Source organism: Ranitomeya variabilis, chromosome 1 (assembly GCF_051348905.1).
Source record: "Ranitomeya variabilis isolate aRanVar5 chromosome 1, aRanVar5.hap1, whole genome shotgun sequence".
Lineage (NCBI taxonomy): Eukaryota > Metazoa > Chordata > Amphibia > Anura > Dendrobatidae > Ranitomeya > Ranitomeya variabilis.
The window spans coordinates 239,211,443-239,238,787 of record NC_135232.1 but is presented as its reverse complement, the minus strand read 5'-3'; positions in this window follow the sequence as shown (position 1 = coordinate 239,238,787).

Genomic DNA, 27,345 nt, shown 5'->3' with positions numbered 1-27,345 from the left:
TTTTGGAATGCGGGTATATAAATTCACTACATCTATAGATGCTAACGAGAAAGTAGGTTGCCAGTCTATTTCTTTAAGGGCCCATATCAAATCTCCTGAGTCTTTAATATACGATGGAATACTTTGTAATAAAGGTTTTAATAACCAATCGATATATTGTGAGAGTGCTTCTGTGACCGAATTGATCCCTGAAATTATAGGGCGCCCTGGCGGCTCTTTCATGTCTTTATGAATTTTAGGTATACTATACCAATGTGGGTACTGCGGGTTTTCGTTTAGCAAACTTTCTGCTCGTTTTTTAGGTAATACTCCTTTTTCTATGTATTTTCTTAGTAGAGATCTCAATTTGTTAACATATTTATGAATAGGGTTATTCGGGAGTATGCGGTAAGTAGACTGGTCACTAAGCTGACCCAGAGCTTCCTTTATATAATATTCTTTGTCCAGCACAACGATATTGCCACCTTTATCCGCTCTCCTGACAACGACATCATCCCATCCTTGTAGTTCTTTCAGTGCTATCATTTCTTTTTTATCAAGATTATTTTTCGGACTGTGATAAAAAATTGCTTCTATGTCCTTTATAACAAGATCCTGAAAGAGGTCGATGGCGTTGCCAGGAGAGACGGGGGGTATGAACCGGGATTTAACACCACCATCAAATGGTTTTTGTTGCGTCATAGATATTTGAGTAATTTTTTGATCTATTAAAGGGTCATTTATACTGAGCAGTAGCGCTGCTTCTTTCATTTCATCATCCTCTATTGGAGGATATACCATAAAACCTAAATTGCCCATGGTATTCTCCAATAGAAATGAAGTGGTGGATGCTGTTTGAGAGGTCTGTTCTTGTCTATTATCTTTTTGAAAGTGTTTATGCAAATGAAGTTTTCTCACACTTTTAAATAAATCTATCTTAAAATTAGTTAGATCAAAGGTCTCTGGGAGGCAATAATTTAACCCTTTAGAGAGTAAGGAAATATGATCAGCATACAGCGTTCTCTTTGATAAGTTCAGTATTTGTAAGTCATCATTGGCTTTTTCATCATTAGTTGGTACATCTATCTCCTCCAGGATACTTGTTTGCGTTTTTTCTTTACTGATGCGTTTTCTTCTCCCTCGTCTGATCTTTCTTCTAAAGGGAGTGGTGGTCCTATTTTTGAAGGAGTGGTGAGATTGGATTCACCTGAATCTTCTGCAGCACTGGATTCAGAATCTGTTATCCACCCATCATGCTTTTTCTTTTTATAACTTTTATTTCCTTTTTGGTTGCGATTCCTGTTATAAAATGTAGTCTGTCTTTTGTTTTTATTCCACTTGAACACTACTCCCATATCATAGTCTGCTTTATCTCTCAGAAATTTTTCTTTCTTTTGTTGTTTAATTTCTATTTGTAATAATGTTAATTTTCTTTCTAGTTTATTAAAAAAGTTTTTGTTCTGGGTGTCTGATATACGTGAAGAAAATTCTGCCTTTGCTTTTTCCAAATCTTGACATATTTGAGAGTATTCCTTTTCATTTTGAGCAGTCACTAGCAACAAAAGGCTGCGGGAACATTGTAAATGTATTTTTTCCCATTCTTTTTGAAATGACAAATCTTGTTGAAATTGGGAGATTTCTTTGAACACCCGTAAGCCTCTTGGAACTCTGTCACAGTCTATGTAAGATTTTAAAGACTTAATTGTCCAAAAATAACGCATTTCTTTTTCCGCTAGTGTCTGAATTCTGTTTTCCAAGGTCTTAGTGCTGATAATAAGAAGTTCATCTTTTAAATTGCAATCTGTAAAAAACTCCACTGCACCCTCACGGCCTGCTGCTATACTTTGTTTCTCCATCCTCGTGTTCTCTACAGCGTCCATATTGTCATCCATAATAATTTGGATACAGTCCTCCGTGTATAGGATCAAATCTTTGCAAGGAAATGCGTGCTCTGTGCTCAGTTCAAAACAACACATGAATACAATCTAGTAAAGTCAAAAAGTAGAACGGCACTAGAGCCCTGCAAGATCCTGTCTGTGGGGCTAGGGGTGGACAGCTGGTGAACGGGCGTAACGATTCACTGGGGTTACATGGTGCTCTGCATAGGTAATTGCACAAGATTTCAGCCAAAAAAACAAAAGAAAAAGAATATGCGGCACTCACCCCGAATTTGCAGGAAGAATCGTGAACTTTATTAGAGAAATACAATGAAATCCATCCGTTAGGACATCAAAAAGATTTTACACAAGATTTGTGGATGATGTTATGCTAATTTGGGATGGAAATGAGTTTGAATTCAATGAGTTTGTGAAATATTTAAACACCACCAATAATGATAATATGAAATTCACTTCCTGTTATGGAAAAGATAATTTAGAATTTCTAGATGTTAAAATTGAAATCGTTGAAGGCGATATTCTAACAAAAGTGTTCAGAAAACAAACCGCAACAAATAGTATATTACATTTTAATAGCGCTCATCCATCTCATACAAAAAATAGCTTACCATATAGCCAAATGGTGAGATTGTGAAAAATTAATAACAGTAATGCAATTTTCCAAGAACAAATTAGCGAGCTAAAATCACGTTTATTGAAAAGAGGATATCCCTCAAAAATATTAGAAGAAGCTGAAACTCGGGTAAAAAATTTTTCGCAGCAAGATTTTTTCAAGTATAAAAGAAAAGGATCTTTAATACCAGACTCGGATAAAACAAAGAATTTTTATTTTTGTTTTAAACATACCAATTTAGATAATGCTATCCATGTATCTATTCGAAAAAACTGGCAGGTACTACAGAATGACAAAGATTTGTCACTAATGTACAAAAATACTCCTAAATTTGCATATAAGCGTACACAGAATCTATCTGATTTGCTAGTACGGAACAGAATTCCAGTTCCTCGTAATACCTGGCTTAATAGTAGTACCCCTTCTGGCAATTATAAATGTGGCAACTGCAAGTTTTGTACTCTGCATGTAGCAAAAAATCCATTACAGATAGGTCCTATTACCCATTTTGTGAAAGATTTTATTTCTTGTAAGACCAAGTTTGTAGTCTACGTTTTGTTTTGTCCTTGCCGATATTTTTATATAGGCAAAACAATAAGACCGCTAATAGAAAGATTCAAAGAACACTACAGATCAATTACTACCGGTAAAGGCTGCTTAAGATTAATACAACATATGAAAGAAAAACACCATGCTAACCCTGATCTTCTAAGTTTTGCAGGGATTGAAATAGTAAAAAATCCCCTAAAAGGAGGAGATCAAAAAAGACTCCTGCTACAAAAGGAAGCCATATGGATCCTTAATGCGAACGCACAAGGTCCAATTGGCTTAAATGATAAATTGGACATGTCGGTGTTCTTATAACTATTAACTAGCATATTTAGAGCATTCTAATAATTTGGAGCAATCCTGTTCATTCTTTGTTTCATTTGTGCTGAAAAATGAGTAAAAAGATTCAAATACATGATAAAATAGAATGTTGTAAGTTATAACATAATATGTGATGTTAAAATAGAAAAGATACGAAGTAGATTCTTTTATAAATTGCAATTCTGTATGTAGATTATGTTCACTATGGTAAATTATTTTGTTTTTCACAATGTAACACTGCACGTTTTGTATCTTTATACACAACGTCTGAGATCCTTTAAAAGGAACTGACGTTCAATAATCTACCTCTCGGACCCGTCGAAGCACAACGTTTGTGCGAAACGGCCGTCGTCCACACTCCAATACCGCACCCTCCTGTGCGTTTGTCTTTTTGATGTCCTAACGGATGGATTTCATTGTATTTCTCCAATAAAGTTCACGATTAGTGTTGAGCATTCCGATACTGCAAGTATCGGGTATCGGCCGATACTTGCTGTATCGGAATTCCGATACCGAGATCCGATATTTTTGTGATATCGGGTATCGGTATCGAAACAACATTAATGTAAAAATCTGTAAAAGAGAGAATTAAAATAAAAAATATTGCTATACTCACCTCTCCGACGCAGCCTGCACCTTACCGAGGGAAGCGGCAGCGTTCTTTGTTTAAAATTCGCGCTTTTCTTTCCTTTACGTGAGTCCCGGCTTGTGATTGGTTGCGTGCCGCCCATGTGACCGGGACGCAACCAATCACAGCAAGCCGTGACGTAATTTCAGGTCCTTCAGGATTTTAAAATTACGTTCCGGCGTTGTGATTGGTTGCGTCGCAGTCACATGGGCGACGCAACCAATCACAGCAAGCCGTGACGTAATTTCAGGTCCTTAAGGATTTTAAAATTACGTCCCGGCTTTGTGATTGGTTGCGTCGCAGTCACATGGGAGACGCAACCAATCACAAGCCGTGACGTCACGGGAGGCTGGACACGCGCGCATTTTAAAATGGGCGCGTGTCCAGCCTCCCGTGACGTCCCGGCTTGTGATTGGTTGCGCCGCGATCAACCAATCACAAGCCGGGAGGCTGGACACGCGTCCATTTTAAAATTTTAAAATGCGCGCGTGTCCAGCCTCCCGGCTTGTGATTGGTTGACCGCGGCGCAACCAATCACAAGCCGGGACGTCACGGGAGGCTGGACACGCGCCCATTTTAAAAAGCGCGCGTGTCCAGCCTCCCGTGACGTCACGGCTTGTGATTGGTTAATGGCGGCCATGTTGCCGGGACGCGGACCAATCACAGCAAGCCGTGACGTAATTTCGTCACGGCTTGCTGTGATTGGTCCGCGTCCCGGCAACATGGCCGCCCTGACCAATCACAAGCCGGGACTTCACGTAACCAAGTAAAAGCGCGAATTTTAAACAAACAACGCTGCCGGTTCCCTCGCTGAGGTCCAGGCTGCGTCGGAGGGTGAGTATAGCGATATTTTTTATTTTAATTCTTTCTTTTACACATTTATATGGATCCCAGGGCCTGAAGGAGAGTTTCCTCTCCTTCAGACCCTGGGAACCATCAGGAATACCGTCCGATACTTGAGTCCCATTGACTTGTATTGGTATCGGGTATCGGTATCGGATTGGATCCGATACTTTGCCGGTATCGGCCGATACTTTCCGATACCGATACTTTCAAGTATCGGACGGTATCGCTCAACACTATTCACGATTCTTCCTGCAAATTCGGGGTGAGTGTTTTTTTGGTTCCAATATGTCTGCCAAGATAACGGCGGTTCAACCACAGATCGTAGGGGTTTTTTTTCATGCAGTTTTTGCCCATGTTGCAGACAATGTTCAGTAAGAAACCTTGGTACGGAAAACTTCCAAAATTCTGGAGGCACAGAAACATATTCCATCAAAGATAAAATCACATGCTTTTCCATGGGGGTTGTATATATATATTATAAATGCCCATGCAATAAAATATGTAGGACAAACTAAAGGGAAATTGACACAAATAATTAAGGAACATCTTAATAACATTAAAAAGGATTTTGAAGGGCACCCATTTTCTACACATTTTAAGGAGACACACAATCAATCAGGGGTCTGGAATTCTTTGATATTCAGGTAACCCCAACCAACTGGAGAGGGGGCGATTATATTAGCCATGTTACAGAGCAGAATCAAAGTGGATTTTCCTGTTAGACAGCCTAGCACAGAAAGGACTAAATTTTGAAATTGAACTTTTTGTCTTCTATGTAACTCCAGTTAGGATCCTCAGCATATTCGGCAGTGCCCCAGGGTCCTGGTCGTTGCTGTAATGTCATTTTCCTCTAGGGGAGAGTGATATTACGTTTGGAGGCAAAGAAGGACAACTGCATCCAGGTATCACAAACATACAACACATTTCACACTTAAGGCCACCAGGGGGAGCTCTGCTCCTATTTATTAGGTCACTCCCCACACTTAGGTAAAAATGGTGACCTGTAGGAAAAGTTAGTTAGTTGCTGGCTGAGCTTCGCTCAGGTAGTTGGTCACTGACAGGGGTGGGATCCTGTCAGAGAACGAGACAGAAGGACACGGAGCTGTGCATGCCTTGAGAGCTGCAGCTCCTAGAAAGAGACACTGAAGGAGAACTGTATTGCAGAGAGGGTGAAAGAAGTTGTAGCAAAGGAGTGGATTCCAGGAGGGGATCAGCCCTACACAGGCTGCCTCCTTCTGAGGCGCGGGATCCCGGTAGCCAGAACACCGAGGGAGCAACAATCCTTTATCCCTTGCTCCAGAGACTGGCAGGACAGCTAATTTCATGTTACCTGTCCGCCCTACACCCAGGAGGCAAGGTGGCACCCCTTAGAGGCTGGGGCATGATAGAGGTGCTCTGGACTGTGGATGCTGAAGCCTTCAGTAAAGGTAAAGAGACTGCAACCTTGTGTTCTCGCTCTTCACTGCGCCTCTCACCATCCACCATCTACATACTGGGAAGCCCTGGGGACATACTTCACCTGTGGGAAGGTATACCATCTAGTTGTCATAACATCACCCCAGCTGACCCCTTAAAGCAGCGTCGATCACCCTGACCGAATACCACAGGTGGCGTCACGAACATTTCCCATTTAAAGACCTTTCCCTTTTACACGGATGTCCCAGGGCCACGGACCAGGTCGGCCACCATGACATCCCCCTGTGAACCGAAGGACCCGGTACCGAGTACCCCACAGCCCCATGGGGGCACTCCAATTCCCCATCTATTGCTTAAATACCTAATATTTGTCTAGCAGTTGTGCGACTGACAGAAAACCTCTTGAGCTACGGAAACGTCACTATTTACCATTAATTTCCTTGCCTCATAAAAGCGATGTAAAAAAATCCCCTCCAAAGTATATCTTTTAAAAATGGTGTATCTTTATCTAGCAGTTGGTGCAATCCGGGTACAGATAATCGTACGTGCCAATTTAGCAGGGGCAATAATCTTCATTACTCTGCATTACTCTGCATTTTGGAGTCTGTCAGCAAGGCGATTTTTTTAAAATCATAATTTTTCATTGGTGTAAAAAATAGTGTATCTTTATCTAGCAGTTGTGCGACTGGCACAATCTGGGTACAGATATTCTTACGTGACAATTTAGCAAGGGCAGTAATCTTCATTACTTCCCCCAGTAGGTGAGGGGAACAGTACAAAATCTCTGTCTGATGGTGAAACCACTGGCCCTTCCCCTGTGTTATGTCCTTAACATTCTGCTGTCCAGGAAGGAGGTGCTGATGCCTCCTGTTCACAACCTGCATTTGCACAGACACAACAGTCAACAACCACGTCCAATTTGTTGTCCCAGTGCAGCGTTCAGTTGTCCCTTGTCAGCATATATGTTTTTGCACTAATTGTTAGTTAGATAGGGCATACATCATCGTTAGCACTTTACATTGTACGGTGCAGGACATAGACTATTGCTGACTTTTTCAGGCTTCTAAATGAGACCTTTGTCCCATTAATAAACTGTCGCTTCCCTTACAATTTCTAAATTTGGATCCGTACAAAAAAATGGTGGTGGGGTATTGTCCAGTTTTTGTACATTTTAAGCATGTCTAAGAGACTGGGTTAATACTCTCCACAGACCTATTCAAGCCGCAGCCTTACACATATTGGAACATGGTAATTGCCATGCTAAGGCCTTTACCTGAGCTTTGTAGCACTGCCTGTCACCTGACCAATACACTCCACAGACCTTGACACTTTCTGGGACATATCCTGAAATTACTCCATTGTTGCCCAAAACCATGCAAAAGATACATTCTGTCTGGTTGGGTAGTTTCCAGAAGAAGTGCGTAGGCTTGTGCTTGGTCAATGGCACTCCTGTCTTTTTCCCTTGAGCAGACTTCTTCCAAGAAAAATGAAGCTTGTAAATATTCCTGACATGGGTTTCGGGCCTGACAGACTGACAATAGAGGCCCTCGCTTGCATACACTGCATTCAGAATTTAATTCTAATGCTTTTGGTGTATGGTACAATCCAATTTTCTGACATTGATCATACAGCTTCCCCAACTCCTGTATTATATTCACGTTACAGCGGCTTCACCCACTATGACAGTTGTTCCATTGTGAACGGCTGGAAAAAATGAACTGTTGAGCTTACAAAATGCAGATTTCACAGCACCTGCTGGCCATCTGAAAATGTGAAGTGATGGCCGCATAATGAGATGGCGGTGGACATGGTGGTGGTGGCGGGTGAAGCCCAAAATTCACATGGGCATGTTTGAAATGGCATTGTAAAAGGATGGGGATTATGTATTCCACTATCTTGCTAACTATTTGGCATGAGGGAGGAACCTCCCCAATGTAGGAGTGAGAGATCATCCAAATGTATGATACAGAACCATCTATGGGCAAAGCCCAAAATTTAATTGGGCATGTTTGAAATGGCATTGTAAAGGGATGGGGAATATGTATCCCACTATCTTGGCATTAGGGAGGGTCCTCCCAAATGTAGGAGTGAGAGCCCTCACAAATGTTAAAGGAAAAACGAAAGCCAAAACACTCTGTGTGAACATATGCTAAAGAGGAGGTATAATGGATTTTATTATTTTTTTTATTTTGCATTATGTACATGTAATGATGAAGGAAATAATGTTTCTTAGCATTTTTCCCTTAAAAAATAAATTTGGTTTGGTTTAGTAGATCTTTTTAACCCCTTAACCCCCAAGAGTTGTTTGCATGTTAATGACCGAACCAATTTTTACAATTCTGACCACTATCCTTTAATGAGGTTATAACTCTGAAACACTTTTATGGATTCCGGGGATTTTGACAATGTTTTCTTGTGACATATTGTACTTTATGTTAGTGGTAAAATTTCCTTGACATTACTTGCATTTATTTGTGGGGAAATTTGGAAATTTGGGGAAAATTTGACAATTTTCCTACTTTGAATTTTCATGCCCTTAAATCACAGAGACATGTCACACAAAATATACTTAATAAGTAACATTTCCCAAATGTTTACTTTACATCAACACAATTTTGGAACCAAAATTTTTTTTTGTTAGGGAGTTATAAGGGTTAAAATTGACCAGCAATTTCTCATTACTGCACCACCATTTGCTTTAGGGACCACATCACATTTGAAGTCACTTTGAGGGGTCTATATGATAAAAAAAATACCCAAATGTGACACCATTCTAAAAACTGCACCCTTCAAGGTGCTCAAAACCACATTCAAGAAGTTTATCAACCCTTCAGGTGTTTCACAGAAATTTTTGGAATGTTTAAAAAAATGAACTTTTAACTTTTTTTCACCAAAAAATTATTTTAGATCCAATTTGTTTTATTTTACCAAGGGTAACAGGAGAAATTGGACTCCAAAAGTTGTTGTACAATTTGTCCTGAGTGCACAGATACCCCATATGAGGGGGGAACCACTGTTTGGGCGCATGGCAGAGCTCGGAATTGAAGGAGTGCCGTTTGACTTTCCAATTCAAAATTGGCTGGAATTGAGATAGGACACCATGTCGTGTTTGGAGAGCCCATAATGTGCCTAAAAAGTGGAAACGCCCAACAAGTGACACCATTTTGGAAAGTAGACCCCCTAAGGAACTTATCTAGATGTGTGGTGAGCACTTTGACACACCAAGTGCTTCACAGAAGTTTATAATATGGAGCCGTAAAAATAAAAAAATCATGTTTTTTCACAAAAATTATCTTTTCATCCCCCAATTTTTAATTTTCCCAAGGGTAAGAGAAGAAATTGGACCCCAAAGTTTGTTGTGCAATTTGTCCTGAGTACGCTGATGCTGCATATGTGGGGGTAAACCACTGTTTGGGCACATGGCAGAGCTCAGAACGGAAGGAGCGCCGTTAGACTTTTTATTGCAAAATTGACTGGCATTGAGATAGGATGCCATGTTGCGTTTGGAGAGCCCCTGATGTGCCTAAACAGTGAAACCCCCCACAAGTGACAGCATCTTGGAAAGTAGACTCCCTAGGGAACTTATCTAGATGTGTGGTGAGCACTTTGAACCTCCAAGTGTTTCCCTATAGTTTATAATGCAGAGCCATGAAAATAAAAAATATTTTTTTCCACAAAAATTATATTTTAGCCCCCAGTTTTGTATTTTCCCAAGGGCAACAGGAGAAATTGGACCCCAATTTGTCCTGATACCCAATATGTGGAGAGAACCACCGTTTGGGTGCATGGCAGAGCTCGGAAGGGAAGGAGCGCCATTTGGAATGCAGACTTTGATGGAATGGTCTGCGAGCGCAACATTGCATTTGCAGAGCTCCTGATGTACCTAAACAGTAGAAACCCCCCACAAGTGACCCCATATTAGAAACTAGACCCCCCCAAGGAACGTATCTAGATGTGTTGTGAGAACTTTGAACCCCCAGGTGTTTCACTACAGTTTATAACGCAGAGCTGTGAAAAGTATTTTTTAGCCCCCAGTTTGTATTTTCCCAAGAGCAACAGGAGAAATTGGACCCCAAAGATTGTTGTCCAATTTGTCCTGAGTATGCTGATACCCCATATGTTGGGGTAAACCCCTGTTTGGTTGTAGGGGAGAGTATGGAAGGGAAGAAGCACTGTTTTACTTTTTCAAAGCAGAATTGGCTGGAATTGATATTGGATGCCATGTCACGTTTGGAGAGCCCCTGATGTGCCTAAACAGTGGAAACCCCCAATTTTAACCCTAACCTGAACAAACCCTTAACCCTAATCCCAACCCTAACCATAACCCTAACCGCAACACAACCTTAACCCGAACATGCCCCTAACCCTAATCCCAACACTAACCACACCCCTAACCCCAACACAACCTTAACCCCAACACACCCCTTATCCTAATCTCAACCCTAACCACACCCCTAACTCCAACACACCCCTAACCCTAATCCCAACCATAACCCTTACCACACCCCTAACCCTAATCCCAACCCTTATCCCGACCGTAAATGTAATCCAAATGCAGCGCCCCAGAGTCTGGTCATTGCAGTAACGTCGCTCTTCCACCAGGGGGAGTGATGGTACGTCTGATTGCACTAAAAGAGTTCACCTTGCAGGTATCACAGACACACATTACACTTCACACTCCGGCTGCCAGGGGGAGCAAAAGGTCCTATCTACTAGGCCACTCCTCACACATGGGTAAAACTGGGGGTTGGATAGGAAGTGAGGGAGAAAGTAGCTGGGGAGAGTTAGAGAGAGGACCTGTCAGGGGTGGGATCCTGACAGCGGCCTAGCACAGACAGATCGTTACAGAGCCATGCCTGTGCCTTATAGCGGCAGACTCCTAAGAAAGGACAAGAAGCGAAGTATATTGTGGAGAAGTGAGAAACGAGATCACAGCACAAAGGAGATAGAACCAGAAGGAGTCGTGCCTCAAGATCACCAACATCCTTCTGAGGTGCGTAGCCGGCGTCCGGAACGCCGAGGAAGTAATAGACTCTACGCATTACTTTGAACCAACGGCAGGGCAGTTAACTTTAGGTTGGCTGTCTCACCTTTTTCAACTAATGAAGACAACGGATGCAATTGTGGGAGAGGGGCGTCTCTAGGGTCCCTATAAAATAACTCCAGGCCTACCCTGTCATACGGGTGCGTCCTATCGAATATCATCTGGGGTACGGAGAGAGAAAGAACAGAAACATACATGACAGTTGTGAGGACTATCCCGTGGTGCTCAGCAGGGAAGTACTACAACACACAGGCCCTGGTAGGAAGGCCGCTGATTTCCACCTGAAAAGGGAACTCTGGATGTGCCTTCGGACCAGCCGGTCTCAGCCAGCCCTGTTAGCAGTGCTCTGGATTGCGGATGCCGAAGCCTTCAATAAAGAGGTAAAGAGACTGCAACCCTGTGTCTTCATTATTTACTGTAACCTACACTGTCACCTACATCTTTAATTGGGCGCCCCTTAGCAGGGCCACGGACCGAGTCAGGCCACCGTGACATCCCCAGAACCGAGAGAGACCCGGTACCGAGTACCCCGTTGCCCTGCGCTTAGGGGCCGCTCCAAACTTGGCTTCACGAACAGGATCTACTTAAGTCTGACGAATCAGGTCATGTGTGCCTTGGAACTGTGATTGAATTGTGCTTGAACCGTGATTTATTGCAAAGACTGTGTATTGCTATTTGCCACCAAAATCCGCCATCGCCGCGCCGTGTGGGGCACGAGGGGAGGAGCCATAGCTTTGTGGGTGGAGCCGGCCGAAAAGAGCGCGGAACAAGAAGACGCGGTGAGGCGCCGATCCTGGAAGAGGAAACCCCGACTTCCACCAGGTTAGCAGAGGGGAGGAGCGGCCGTGTCTGATCCAGGAGGAGCGGAGGCGGCGGTTGCAGCCGCAGACTCGGGGGCAACTTTGGGCCCAAAAGTAGGCACAGCCGCAGGCCTCGTACTACCGCCGGGTTCCACAGAGCTTGCCACCCCCAGCAGCCAGCCGACTACTACCGTAGTGTTATGACCCCAGTGGACAGGGTCTCAGAGGAACGTGTAAGTCTGCAAGATACAAAAATCCAGCTCATAGGGCTGTGGTAACTGGGTTGACCAAATAGCTACTCCTAACGCCAACACTAGAAGTAGCCGGGGATCATGCCTACGGTGATCGCTAGATGACTCGCGCCAGCCGGAGAATCTAACTACCCCTAGGAGAAGAAAACAAAGACCTCTCTTGCCTCCAGAGAAAGGGACCCCAAAGCTAGATACAAGCCCCCCACAAATAATAACGGTGAGGTAAGAGGAAATGACAAACACAGAAATGAACCAGGTTCAGCAAAGAGAGGCCAGCTTACTAATAGCAGAATATAGCAAGATAACTTATCTGGTCAACAAAAACCCTATAAAAATCCACGCTGGAGATTCAAGAACCCCCGAACCGTCTAACGGTCCGGGGGGAGAACACCAGCCCCCTAGATCTTCCAGCAAAGGTCAGGATACAGATAGGAACAAGCTGGACAAAAATACCAAACAAAACAAAAGCAAAAAGCAAAGAAGCAGACTTAGCTTGAAAAACAGGAACCAGGATCAGAGGACAAGAGCACAACAGATTAGCTCTGATTTCAACGATGCCAGGCATTGAACTGAAGGTCCAGGGAGCTTTTATAGCAACGCCCCTGAACTAACGGCCCAGGTGAGGATATAGGAAAAGACAGACGCTCCAGAGTCAAATCACTAATGACCACTAGAGAGAGCAAAAAGCAAAATCACAACACCGTAGCTACAGCGGCCATAATGCCCTTCTCCATGCCGTACCTACCTGGAGCAGCCTGGCTCCCGCGATACTCTGGAGAATCACATACATTAACTGACTTTAAAGAAGGAATCTGTAGCCTGCTTGAGTTTTATCCCCTGACAGAGTCTCAGAAAGTTCATATGATAACAGGCCAACTCTTTGGAGCGGCTCTGAGGGAAGTGAAGTCCTGGCCCGCCGCGGATAAAAGAACTGCGCAGCAGGTCTTTCCAAAGCTTAAAACCACCTTTGACACCCGTACTGCTACAGAAATTAATTTGACGTTCTATGGGTGCAAGCAGAGGCCGCAGGATAGCTTACGGGACTATGCCCTTAATCTCCAGGAGGCACTGCGGGCCATCAAACAGAATGACCCAAACAGCATGCAAGATGAGGATAAACTCCTGAAAGAGCGGTTCATCGAGGGGCTCCTGTGCAGTCACCAAAGGCCCAACTGCACTTCCAGACCTGATCCAGGTCCAGGATCCAGACCTGAGTTTCGCGCAATTCAAAGATAAAGCCATCCAGGTGCTACAAGAGCGACAGCCCAGCCGTGCAGTACTTCCCAGGCGTCAAGCTCTCACGTACCATCAGGAGGTGGCGCCAGATGCCCCAATTGCCGCCGAGGCTGATGCCCAGATCCTGGAGGACAATTCCCCTGCAGGACTATGCCTCCAGATTTAGGAGCTGACCAAGAGCGTTGCTGCCATAGCCCGGACTGTACAGTCCCTACAGGAGGCCCCCAAGGAGAAGATCCAGCTGGCTTCCAGACCGGAGGATGTCCCCTGGCAGTGACAGAGGAGGATTCCGCCGACTAGAGGCAGGGACGACGATCGCTTTCATCGGGACGGACGACCTATCTGCCGCCGCTGCAACCAGGTGGGCCACCTTGCAAGGTACTGTCATTTAAACGAGCAACCCCTGGGGCAGAGGGCCAACCCCCAGGAGTAGGATGATCAGGCCCGCAAAATTGGAGAACCAAATACATTGGAGGGCGACCAGTTCTTCCCATCGTGATCGACGGTATCCCAATGAACGCTTTGCTGGACACCGGTTCTCAGGTGACGACTATGCCTTACATCCTTTATAAACGTTATTGGGAGGACACCAACATTACTCGTGGCCCCAATGATGATTTCACCATAATAGCCAGTAATGGTCAGCCATTGCCACAAGTGGGGTACAAAGCAGTCACCATTAAAGTGGGGCGGGTAGAATTGGAGGCCCAAGGAATTGTAATTGTTGATATTTACCGATGTGAATGTAATCCCATGATGACCATTGGTACTAATGTTATAGAAAATTGTCTTGCAGAAGTTATTGTCCTGTTACAGCAGGTAGCAGAAACAGCTGGTTACAGTGAACAACATGCCCTGCAGAAAGAAATCAGGGCTCTGATGCAGAGGCAGCAGGTGGAGCTGACTGGTGGTGAAATTGGTCGTGTCACAGTGAGTGATTCAAACCCCATTGCGATACCCATTAGGAGTGAAATGTTAATATGGTGTCGAGCAGCCATAGGCCTCAGGGGTAAGGACTATCAGGCCCTGGTAGAACCTGTATATTCAGATAATAGGCCTACCCTTCTGACAGCCAGAGGGGTAGTTGACATCCGCAAGGGGAGGGTGCCAGTACGTGTTCTTAATTGTGGGGAGTAGGGTTGAGCGACCTTTACTTTTATAGGATCGGGTCGGGTTTCACGAAACACAACTTTTTCAGAAGTCGGGTCGAGTGAAATCGGCCGATCCTATAAAAAAGTCGGGGTCGGCCGAAACTCGAAACCCAATGCAGTGCATTGGGTTTCCAATGGTTCCCAGGGTCTGAAGGAGCGGAAACTCTCCTTCAGGCCCTGGGATCCATATTTAAGTGTAAAATAAAGAATTAAAATAAAAAATATCGCTATACTTATCCTCTGACGGGCCCTGGTACTAACCGGGAACCTTCCTTCCTTAGAATCAGCCTTCCAGGACCTTGCGGTGACGTCGCGGTGACGTCGCGGCTTGTGATTGGTGCGCGGCCGCCCATGTGACCGCTCGCGCGACCAATCACAAGCCGCGATGTCTCCGTGATGTCACCGAAGGTCCTGGAAGGGCTGATTCTTAGGAAAGAAGGCTGCCGGAAAGAAGCAGGGCATGTCCGAGAGTGAGTATATACCTAATAGGAATATACTCACCCTCGGCTTCGTTCCGGCAGCCTTCCTTCCTAAGAATCAGCCCTTCCAGGACCTTCGGTGACGTCACGGTGACGTCGCGGCTTGTGATTGGTCGCGCGAGTGGTCACATGGGCGGCCGCGCACCAATCACAAGCCGCGACGTCACCGCGACGTCACTGCAAGGTCCTGGAAGGCTGATTCTAAGGAAGGAAGGTTCCCGGTTAGTACCAGGGCCCGTCAGAGGATAAGTATAGCGATATTTTGTATTTTAATTCTTTATTTTACACTTAAATCTGAATTCCGATAACAATTCCCGATATCTTAAACATATCGGAAATCGGTATCGGAATTCCGATTCCAGATTCAGAAGATCGCCGACTTCATGGCCGACCCCACACAGGGGTCGGGTCGGGTTTCATGAAACCCGACTTTGCCAAAAGTCGGCGACTTCTGAAAATTGCCGACCCGTTTCGCTCAACCCTAGTGGGGAGGAAGAAGTCCACCTAACCAAATATGCCACACTTGCCAAACTGTTTACTGTTAATAATAGTGTGATACAGGCACCCGGACCCTTGGTCCCATCCAATCCGGCGGAGAACAACGGTTCTGCAGGGCAACTGAAAGATTGGTGTCGGGAATTGCACGTGGGCACTGACTCTACCCCATCTCACCAGAAACAGGGGGCCTACAGGGTGGTTCATGAGTACGAGCCGGTATTCAGCAAGCACCCCCTAGATGTTGGGCAGGTAAAAGGGATTCAACATCATATCCCCACAGGAGATCATCCACCCATAAAAGAGAGATACCGTCCTATACCCCCAGCTCATTATCAGTGTGCCAAAGACATGTTGCGAGAGATGAAGGAGGCTGGGGTAGTGAGAGACAGTTGTAGCCCCTGGGCAGCTCCATTAGTCCTCATTAGGAAGAAAGATGGCACAATGAGGATGTATGTTGATTATAGGCAGCTAAATCGCATTACACATTAAGGATGCATACCCACTGCCCAGGATAGAGGAGTCTCTGGCTGCTTTAAAATCTGCTAACTACTTCTGTACCTTGGATCTCACCAGTGGGTACTGGCAGGTTTCCGTGGCAGAGGCGGACAAGGAGAAGACGGCCTTCATGACGCCGATGGGTCTCTGCGAATTCAACTACATGCCCTTCGGATTGTGCAATGCCCCGGGAACGTTCCAGAGGATGATGGAGCGCTGTCTAGGGCACAAGAACTTCAAAACCATGTTGCTATACCTGGACGATGTCATCGTCTTCTCCAAGACTTATGAGGACCATCTGAAGCACCTGGCCGAGGTGTTCGAAGCCGTGTCCAACTTTGGCCTAAAGGTAAAACCGTCCAAATGCCATCTGCTAAAACCCAAGGTGCAGTACCTGGGCCATGCAGTGAGTGCCGACGGGGTGGCCCCAGACCCTGACAAAGTCACTGTGATCAAAGACTGGCCGAATCCCGGCAACCTCCATGAAGTCCGGCAGTTCCTCAGGTTGGTAGGCTATTACAGGAGGTTTATCAAGGACTTCACCAAGAAGGCCGCGCCATTGCAAGACCTGTTGGTGGGCCAATCCAAGAAAACCAAGGGTAAGAATACCCCATTTGATTGGAACGAGGGACTGGAAGGATCGTTCACTTGTTTGAAGTTGGCGCTGACGGGAGAAGAGGTACTGGCCTACCCTGAATATGACCAACCATTTGTGCTGTATACGGATGCCAGCAACGTGGGACTGGGAGCCGTGTTGTCCCAGGTTCAGAAAGGCAAGGAGAGGGTAATCGCTTACGCCAGCAGGAAACTTCGTCCCACTGAAAGGAACCCTGACAACTACAGTTCCTTTAAGCTGGAATTCCTCGCCATCATTTGGGCAGTGATGGAGAGGTTCAAGCACTACCTGGCCTCAGCAAAATTCACCATCTTCATGGATAATAATCCACTAACGCATTTGGACACAGCAAAACTCGGTGACTTGGAACAGCGGTGGATGGCCCGGCTGTCCAATTATGACTTCACCATCAAGTACCGGGCAGGGCACAAGAATGCAAAAGCTGATGCCTTGTCCTGGATGCCCAACTTGCCAGAAACGGGGGAAGACCCGGAGGCACTTGAAGAGGTAGAGCTGCCCGCTTTCCATCGCCCCAAAGCCACTCAGGACAAGCAGGATGCCACGCTGAATCCCCTGCCCCACCACGGATGGGCAGAGACCCAGGATGGTGACCCCGCGGTCCGTCAGGTGAAAGAGTTCCTGATGCAGGCAGGTTTGCATCCCAGCCCGGATGATCCACAAGAGACACAACAGCTGTGGAAGGGGAGAGGCAAACTGTTTACTCACGATGGTAAGCTGTGCCGGAGAAGCATCAACCCACGCACTCATGAATTGGTATGGCAAATAGTGGTTCCAAGGCGATGCGCCAATGGTTCTGGGAGCGTACCACGATGGGGCCGGACACTTCGGATGGAGGAAGTTGGAGAGGCTACTCCGAGGGAGGTTCTACTGGATTGGCATGAAGAAAGCCATCGAGAAGTGGTGTCGAGAGTGTGGCCCATGTAGCCTACGCAGAAAGGACCATGACAGTCAACGGGCTCCCTTGCAGCCCATCATCACCAAACGGCCACTCGAACTGGTCGCGCTAGGTCATGTGAAGCTAATACCTAGCCGGTCAGGCTATGTCTATGCTCTTACCATCGTGGATCACTACTCCAGATTCCTGGTAGTTGTGCCTGTCAAAGATCTAATGGCCAGGACGGCTGCCAAAACCTTCCAGCAGTACTTCTGTAGACCACATGGGTACTCGGAGAAGGTACTGACCGACCAGGGACCAGCATTTGAAGCGGAGGTGTTCCAGGAGTTCTGCAATCTGTACGGGTGTAAGAAGATCAGAACCACCCAGTACCATCCACAAACCAACGGGATGTGTGAGAAGATGAACCAAGTGGTAATCGACTCACTGAAGACCTTGCCTGTGGAGGAACGGAACTTGCGGCCAACAAAGTTGCCTGACTTGGTAGACATGTATAACCACATCCCAGTGAATTCCACCAACTGCACTCCAGCGTACCTGATGCGAGGAAGATCTAGCAAGTTACCTGTTGATCTAGACATAGGGCTCCTAACCCCCGAAGATACCTCGCCAGATGCAGATTGGGATGCAGAAAGGCAGCAAAGGTACCACAAAATACAGGAATGCGTGGAAAGAAGTCTCGCCCAAGCCAGACAAAAACAAGAAAGAGACTACAACCAGCATGCTCCTGCGATTCCCTTGTCACCTGGTGAGCAAGTACTCAAACGGAAGAGGAGATTACACAAGCTTGACGACCAATGGGAAGTGGAACCGTATACCATCCTGCCATCCGATTGTGACAATACGAAGGTCTGTCTCATCAGCAAAGATGGAGGGGAAACCTCAACGGCAATATCCAGAGACCACCTTAAAATATGCCCTGATAAGTTGAGAGAGAGGGAAACAGATCCCGGAACCTCTACACCTGTAGAAGAGGAGAAGATGATACACACTGTTCTTGGCGATTTTCCCCAGTCTTGGACTCAAATAAATCAGGCCATGGTACCCGTCTTAACGTTTCGTCAACTGAAACCGCCAGAACTAAATGTGGTGCCAGATCATCCGGACCCGCAATCACAGCAGACCCCACCAGGGGATGCCATGCCAACCATTGAACCGGCAAGTCCTCCCTCTGCTATCGGCGAATCTGCCATACCCACCATTAGTAGCAGCAGCCCTGAGAGCTCCAGCATGCCAGTGCTAACCAGACTCACTAGAAGTGTAGCTAGAAGACAGTGCACTACACCAGTGATAGCAAGCATAGCGGGCCCTGTTAGGCCAATAGCAACCCCTGCACTGCGGAGGTCTACACGTAGCACCAAGAACCAAACTCCACTTTGCTACAAAACTTGGAGATATTAACGATAGTTGCTATTTGGTTGAAAATGTTTGTGTAAATATCTTTGTTACAGGTTTAAAAATGGACAATGGAGTAATGAACAGTGAATTGCTCCAAAACTTTCATAGGGACCCCTTTGTTTACCCAGGGTCCCTGCTGTTTCAAGGTTGCACCCACTGAACTGGGAGTCATGTTGTGAAATTGGATTCTGGGCTCCCCCAGTGGCCACTTGTGGAATTGAACTTGTGTGCATCATCCCCTCTGTTCACCTGCTCCTATCAGGATGTGGGAGTCGCTATATAACCTTGCTCCTCTGTCAGTTTCTTGCCGGTCAACAATGTAATCAGAAGCCTTCTGTGCTTGTTCCTGCTACTAGACAACTCCCAGCTAAGTTGGACTTTTGTCCTTGTGTGTTTTTGCATTTTGTTCCTGTTCACAGCTGCTGTTTCGTTACTGTGTCTGGAAAGCTCTTGTGATCGGAAATTGCCACTCTGGTGTTATGAGTTAATGCTAGAGTCTTAAAGGAATTTCTGGATGGTGTTTTGATAGGGTTTTCTGCTGACCATGAAAGTGTCCTTTCTGTCTTCCTGCTATCTAGAAAGCGGACCTCGATTTTGCTAAACCTATTTTCATACTACGTTTGTCATTTCATCTAAAATCACCGCCAATATATGTGGGGGCCTCTGTCTGCCTTTTGGGAAAATTTCTCTAGAGGTGAGCCAGGACTGTCTTTTCCTCTGCTAGGATTAGGTAGTTCTCCGGCTGGCGCTGGGCATCTAGGGTTAAAAAACGTAGGCATGCTACCCGGCCACTTCTAGTTGTGCGGCAGGTTTAGTTCATGGTCAGTATAGTTTCCATCTTCCAAGAGCTAGTTCTCATATATGCTGGGCTATGTTCTCTCGCCATTGAGAATCATGACAGTTTGACCGGCCCAAAAAAAAGGGTTAAATTACTGGCTGAGAAAGGAGAGAAAAAAGAAGTCTGCTACAATTTTTTTTTTTTTTTTTTTCCTCTAGTTCTGAGTGTGCTCTTAATTGAATCACTTGCTAGTCTGCCTATACTGCAACCTTCCTCTCTTTCTCTCCTTCTAATCCTTGAATGGCTCTGTGTTCACCTGTTTCAAATGGATCTTCAGAGTGTAGCTACAGGTTTGAATAATCTCGCCACAAAGGTACAAAATTTGCAAGATTTTGTTGTTCATGCACCTATGTCTGAGCCTAGAATTCCTTTGCCTGAATTCTTCTCGGGGAATAGATCTCACTTTCAAAATTTTAAAAATAATTGCAAATTGTTTTTGTCCCTGAAGTCTCGCTCTGCCGGAGACCCTGCACAGCAGGTCAGGATTGTAATTTCCTTGCTCCGGGGCGACCCTCAAGACTGGGCTTTTGCATTGGCACCAGGGGATCCTGCGTTGCTCAATGTGGATGCGTTTTTTCTGGCCTTGGGGTTGCTTTATGAGGAACCTCATTTAGAGCTTCAGGCGGAAAAGGCCTTGATGTCCTTGTCTCAGGGGCAAGATGAAGCTGAAATATACTGCCAAAAATTCCGCAAATGGTCTGTGCTTACTCAGTGGAATGAGTGCGCCCTGGCGGCGATTTTCAGAGAAGGTCTCTCTGATGCCATTAAGGATGTTATGGTGGGGTTCCCTGTGCCTGCGAGTCTGAATGAGTCCATGACGATGGCTATTCAGATCGATAGGCGTCTGCGGGAGCGCAAACCTGTACACCATTTGGCGGTGTCTACTGAGAAAACGCCAGAAAATATGCAATGTGATAGAATTCTGTCCAGAAGCGAGCGGCAGAATTTTAGACGAAAAAATGGGTTGTGCTTCTATTGTGGTGATTCAACTCATGTTATATCAGCATGCTTTAAGCGTACTAAGAAGCCTGACAAGTCTGTTTCAATTAGCACTTTACAGTCTAAGTTTATTCTATCTGTGACCCTGATTTGTTCTTTGTCATCTATTACCGCGGACGCCTATGTCGACTCTGGCGCTGCTTTGAGTCTTATGGATTGGTCCTTTGCCAAACGCTGTGGGTATGATTTGGAGCCACTGGAGGCTCCGATACCTCTGAAAGGGATTGACTCCACCCCATTGGCTAGTAATAAACCACAATACTGGACACAAGTGACTATGCGTGTTAATCCGGATCACCAGGAGGTTATTCGCTTTCTGGTGCTGTATAATCTACATGATGTTTTGGTGCTGGGATTGCCATGGCTGCAATCTCATAACCCAGTCCTCGACTGGAGAGCTATGTCTGTGTTAAGCTGGGGATGTAAAGGAACTCATGGGGACGTACCTTTGGTTTCCATTTCATCATCTATTCCCTCTGAGATTCCTGAATTCTTGTCTGACTTTCGTGACGTTTTTGAAGAACCCAAGGTTGGTTCACTACCTCCGCACCGGGAGTGCGATTGTGCCATAGACTTGATTCCGGGTAGTAAATACCCTAAGGGTCGTTTATTTAATCTGTCTGTGCCTGAACACGCTGCTATGCGAGAATATATAAAGGAGTCCTTGGAAAAGGGACATATTCGTCCTTCGTCATCTCCCTTAGGAGCCGGTTTTTTCTTTGTGTCTAAGAAAGACGGCTCTTTGAGGCCGTGTATTGATTATCGACTTTTGAATAAAATCACGGTTAAATATCAATATCCGTTACCACTGCTTACTGATTTGTTTGCTCGTATAAAGGGGGCCAAGTGGTTCTCTAAGATTGATCTCCGTGGGGCGTATAATTTGGTGCGAATCAAGCAGGGGGATGAGTGGAAAACCGCATTTAATACGCCCGAGGGCCATTTTGAGTATTTGGTGATGCCTTTTGGTCTTTCAAATGCCCCTTCAGTCTTCCAGTCCTTTATGCATGACATTTTCCGCGATTATTTGGATAAATTTATGATTGTGTATCTGGATGATATTCTGATTTTTTCGGATGACTGGGACTCTCATGTCCAGCAGGTCAGGAGGGTTTTTCAGGTTTTGCGGTCTAATTCCTTGTGTGTGAAGGGTTCTAAGTGTGTTTTTGGGGTTCAAAAGATTTCTTTCTTGGGATACATTTTTTCCCCCTCTTCCATCGAGATGGATCCTGTCAAGGTTCAGGCTATTGGTGATTGGACGCAACCCTCTTCTCTTAAGAGTCTTCAGAAATTTTTGGGCTTTGCTAACTTTTATCGTCGATTTATTGCTGGTTTTTCTGATGTTGTAAAACCATTGACTGATTTGACTAAGAAGGGTGCTGATGTTGCTGATTGGTCCCCTGATGCTGTGGAGGCCTTTCGGGAGCTCAAGCGCCGCTTTTCTTCCGCCCCAGTGTTGCGTCAGCCTGATGTTGCTCTTCCTTTTCAGGTTGAGGTCGACGCTTCTGAAATCGGAGCTGGGGCGGTGTTGTCGCAGAGAAGTTCCGACTGCTCCGTGATGAGACCTTGTGCTTTTTTTTCCCGTAAATTTTCGCCCGCCGAGCGGAATTATGATATTGGGAATCGGGAGCTTTTGGCCATGAAGTGGGCTTTTGAGGAGTGGTGTCACTGGCTTGAGGGGGCCAGACATCAGGTGGTGGTATTGACTGACCACAAAAATTTAATTTACCTTGAGTCTGCCAGGCGCCTGAATCCTAGACAGGCGCGCTGGTCGTTGTTTTTCTCTCGGTTTAATTTTGTGGTGTCGTACCTACCGGGTTCTAAGAATGTTAAGGCGGATGCCCTTTCTAGGAGTTTTGAGCCTGACTCCCCTGGTAATTCTGAGCCCACAGGTATCCTTAAAGATGGAGTGATATTGTCTGCCGTTTCTCCAGACCTGCGGCGGGCCTTGCAGGAGTTTCAGGCGGATAGACCTGATCGTTGCCCACCTGGTAGACTGTTTGTTCCTGATGATTGGACCAGTAGAGTCATCTCTGAGGTTCATTCTTCTGCGTTGGCAGGTCATCCTGGAATCTTTGGTACCAGGGATTTGGTGGCAAGGTCCTTCTGGTGGCCTTCCCTGTCACGAGATGTGCGAGGCTTTGTGCAGTCTTGTGACGTTTGTGCTCGGGCCAAGCCTTGTTGTTCTCGGGCTAGTGGATTGTTGTTGCCCTTGCCTATCCCGAAGAGGCCTTGGACGCACATCTCGATGGATTTTATTTCGGATCTGCCTGTTTCTCAGAAGATGTCTGTCATCTGGGTGGTGTGTGACCGTTTCTCTAAGATGGTCCATCTGGTTCCCTTGCCTAAGTTGCCTTCTTCTTCCGAGTTGGTTCCTCTGTTTTTTCAAAATGTTGTTCGTTTGCATGGTATTCCTGAGAATATCGTTTCTGACAGAGGGACCCAATTCGTGTCTAGATTTTGGCGGGCATTCTGTGCTAGGATGGGCATAGATTTGTCTTTTTCGTCTGCTTTCCATCCTCAGACTAATGGCCAGACCGAGCGGACTAATCAGACCTTGGAGACATATTTGAGGTGTTTTGTGTCTGCGGATCAGGATGATTGGGTTGCTTTTTTGCCTTTGGCGGAGTTCGCCCTCAATAATCGGGCCAGCTCTGCCACCTTGGTGTCCCCGTTTTTCTGTAATTTGGGGTTTCATCCTCGATTTTCCTCCGGTCAAGTGGAATCTTCGGATTGTCCTGGAGTGGATGCTGTGGTGGAGAGGTTGCATCAGATTTGGGGGCAGGTGGTGGACAATTTGAAGTTGTCCCAGGAGAAGACTCAGCTTTTTGCCAACCGCCGTCGTCGTGTTGGTCCTCGGCTTTGTGTTGGGGACTTGGTGTGGTTGTCTTCTCGTTTTGTCCCTATGAGGGTTTCTTCTCCTAAGTTTAAGCCTCGGTTCATCGGCCCGTACAAGATTTTGGAGATTCTTAACCCTGTGTCCTTCCGTTTGGACCTCCCTGCATCCTTTTTGATTCATAATGTTTTTCATCGGTCATTGTTGCGCAGGTATGAGGTACCGGTTGTGCCTTCCGTTGAGCCTCCTGCTCCGGTGTTGGTTGAGGGTGAGTTGGAGTACGTTGTGGAAAAGATCTTAGACTCTCGTGTTTCCAGACGGAGACTCCAGTATCTGGTCAAATGGAAGGGATACGGTCAGGAGGATAATTCTTGGGTCACTGCCTCTGATGTTCATGCCTCCGATCTTGTCCGTGCCTTTCATAGGGCTCATCCTGATCGCCCTGGTGGTTCTGGTGAGGGTTCGGTGCCCCCTCCTTGAGGGGGGGGTACTGTTGTGAAATTGGATTCTGGGCTCCCCCGGTGGCCACTTGTGGAATTGAACTTGTGTGCATCATCCCCTCTGTTCACCTGCTCCTATCAGGATGTGGGAGTCGCTATATAACCTTGCTCCTCTGTCAGTTTCTTGCCGGTCAACAATGTAATCAGAAGCCTTCTGTGCTTGTTCCTGCTACTAGACAACTCCCAGCTAAGTTGGACTTTTGTCCTTGTGTGTTTTTGCATTTTGTTCCTGTTCACAGCTGCTGTTTCGTTACTGTGTCTGGAAAGCTCTTGTGATCGGAAATTGCCACTCTGGTGTTATGAGTTAATGCTAGAGTCTTAAAGGAATTTCTGGATGGTGTTTTGATAGGGTTTTCTGCTGACCATGAAAGTGTCCTTTCTGTCTTCCTGCTATCTAGAAAGCGGACCTCGATTTTGCTAAACCTATTTTCATACTACGTTTGTCATTTCATCTAAAATCACCGCCAATATATGTGGGGGCCTCTGTCTGCCTTTTGGGAAAATTTCTCTAGAGGTGAGCCAGGACTGTCTTTTCCTCTGCTAGGATTAGGTAGTTCTCCGGCTGGCGCTGGGCATCTAGGGTTAAAAAACGTAGGCATGCTACCCGGCCACTTCTAGTTGTGCGGCAGGTTTAGTTCATGGTCAGTATAGTTTCCATCTTCCAAGAGCTAGTTCTCATATATGCTGGGCTATGTTCTCTCGCCATTGAGAATCATGACAGAGTCATGAACTGTGCATGACCAAACTTTCGCAACGTTCAAGTGTCGTCACCTCCCATAGAGGGAAGCACTGTTATATTTACTTGTTCATAGCATTTACTTGTTCATAGCATTTCAAAATTTTGTATGACTTTTGTTAACATGTATTGTTGTTCTTCTTTCACCAGTCCGGGAGTACTGGATTTAACGGGGGGGAGTGCAGCGCCCCAGAGTCTGGTCGTTGCAGTAACATCGCTCTTCCACCAGGGGGAGTGATGGTACATCTGATTGCACTAAAAGAGTTCACCTTGCAGGTATCACAGACACACATTACACTTCACACTCCAGCCGCCAGGGGGAGCAAAAGGTCCTATCTACTAGGCCACTCCTCACACATGGGTAAAAGTGGGGGTTGGATAGGAAGTGAGGGAGAAAGTAGCTGGGGAGAGTTAGAGAGAGGACCTGTCAGGGGTGGGATCCTAAGAAAGTACACGAAGTAAAGTATATTGTGGAGAAGTGAGAAACGAGATCACAGCACAAAGGAGCTAGAACCAGAAGGAGTCGTGCCTCAAGATCAGCAACATCCTTCTGAGGCATGCAGCCGGCGGCCGGAACGCCGAGGAAGTAATAGACTCTACGCATTACTTTGAACCAACGGCAGGGCAGTTAACTTTAGGTTGGCTGTCTCACCTTTTTCACCCAATGAAGACAACGGAGGCAATTGTGGGAGAGGGGCATCTCTAGGGTCCCTATAAAATAACTCCAGGCCTACCCCATCATACGGGTGCGTCCTATCCATATCATCTGGGGGACGGAGAGAGAAAGAACAGAAACATACACGACAGTTGTGAGGACTATCCCGTGGTGCTCAGCAGGGAAGTACTACAACACACAGGCGCTGGTAGGAAGGCCGCTGATTTCCACCTGGAACTCTGGATGTGCCTTCGGACCAGCCGGTCTCAGCCAGCCCTGTTAGCAGTGCTCTGGATTGCGGATGCCGAAGCCTTCAGTAAAGAGGTAAAGAGACTGCAACCCTGTGTCTTCGTTATTTACTGCAACCTACACCATCACCTACATCTTTAATTGGGTGCCCCTTAGCAGGGCCATGGACAGAGTCAGGCCACCGTGACATCCCCAGAACCGAGAGAAACCCGGTACCAAGTACCCCGTTGCCCTGCGTTTGGGGGCCGCTCCACAAACCCTAACCCTAACTTTCAGCCCCAACCCTATCCCTAATTTTAGCCCCAACCATATCCCTAACTTTAGCCTCAACCCTAACCCTGTTGTGAATTGGACTTTTTGGCTCCCTCTTGTGGTCACTAGCGACATGACACTTTGAGCTTCTTTCTCCAGCTCGGTCCCACCTGGCTCGTTAGTCCAGGGGTGTTGCTATTTAAGCTTCCTGGATTTTCAGTCTGGTGCCTGGCATCGTTGTAATCAGTTCCTTTCTGTTTGCTCCTGTCTGCTGGTCCTGGTTCTTGCAAAATAAGCTAAGTCCTGCTTCCTTATTTTTTGGTTATTTGCATTTGCTCTTATTTCTGTCCAGCTTGTACCAAATGTGATTCCTGATATAGCTGGAATCTCTAGGGGGCGGATATTCTCCCCCCGTGCCGTTAGACGGTTCGGGGGTTCTTGAATATTCCGCGTGGAAATTTTGATAGGGTTTTTGCTGACCGTATAAGTCATCTTCCTATATTCTGCTATTAGTCAGTGGGCCTCTCTTTGCTAAAAACCTAGTTCATCCTTACGTTTGTCTTTTCTTCTTACCTCACCGTTATTATTTGTTGGGGGCTTGTATCCAACTTTTGGGGTCTTTTCTCTGGAGGCAAGAAAGGTCTATCTTTTCCCTTCTAGGGTTAGTTAGTTCTCCGGCTGGCGCGAGACGTCTAGAACCAACGTAGGTACGTTCCCCGGCTGCTGCTATTTGTGGTGCTAGGTTCAGGTATACGGTCAGCCTAGTTACCACTGCCCTATGAGCTGGTTTTTTGTGTTTGCAGACTTGGTAATAAATTCTGAGACCCTCTGCCATTGGGGTCATAACAGTATGCCAGGCCAAAGGTGAATGTTTAATGCATTGCAGAAGTGGGATAATAAGAAAGGAAATTCTGAGTTTTGTTTTTTTTTTTCTCTTTCTTCCTCCCCTTTACATCAGAGTGGCTTGAGCTTGCTGCAGACATGAATGTCCAGACCTTGATTACTAGTGTGGATCAGCTTGCTGCTCGTGTGCAGGGTATTCAAGATTTTGTTACCAGTAGTCCTATGTCAGAACCTAAAATACCTATTCCTGAACTGTTTTCTGGAGACCGATTTAAGTTTAGGAATTTCAGGAATAATTGTAAA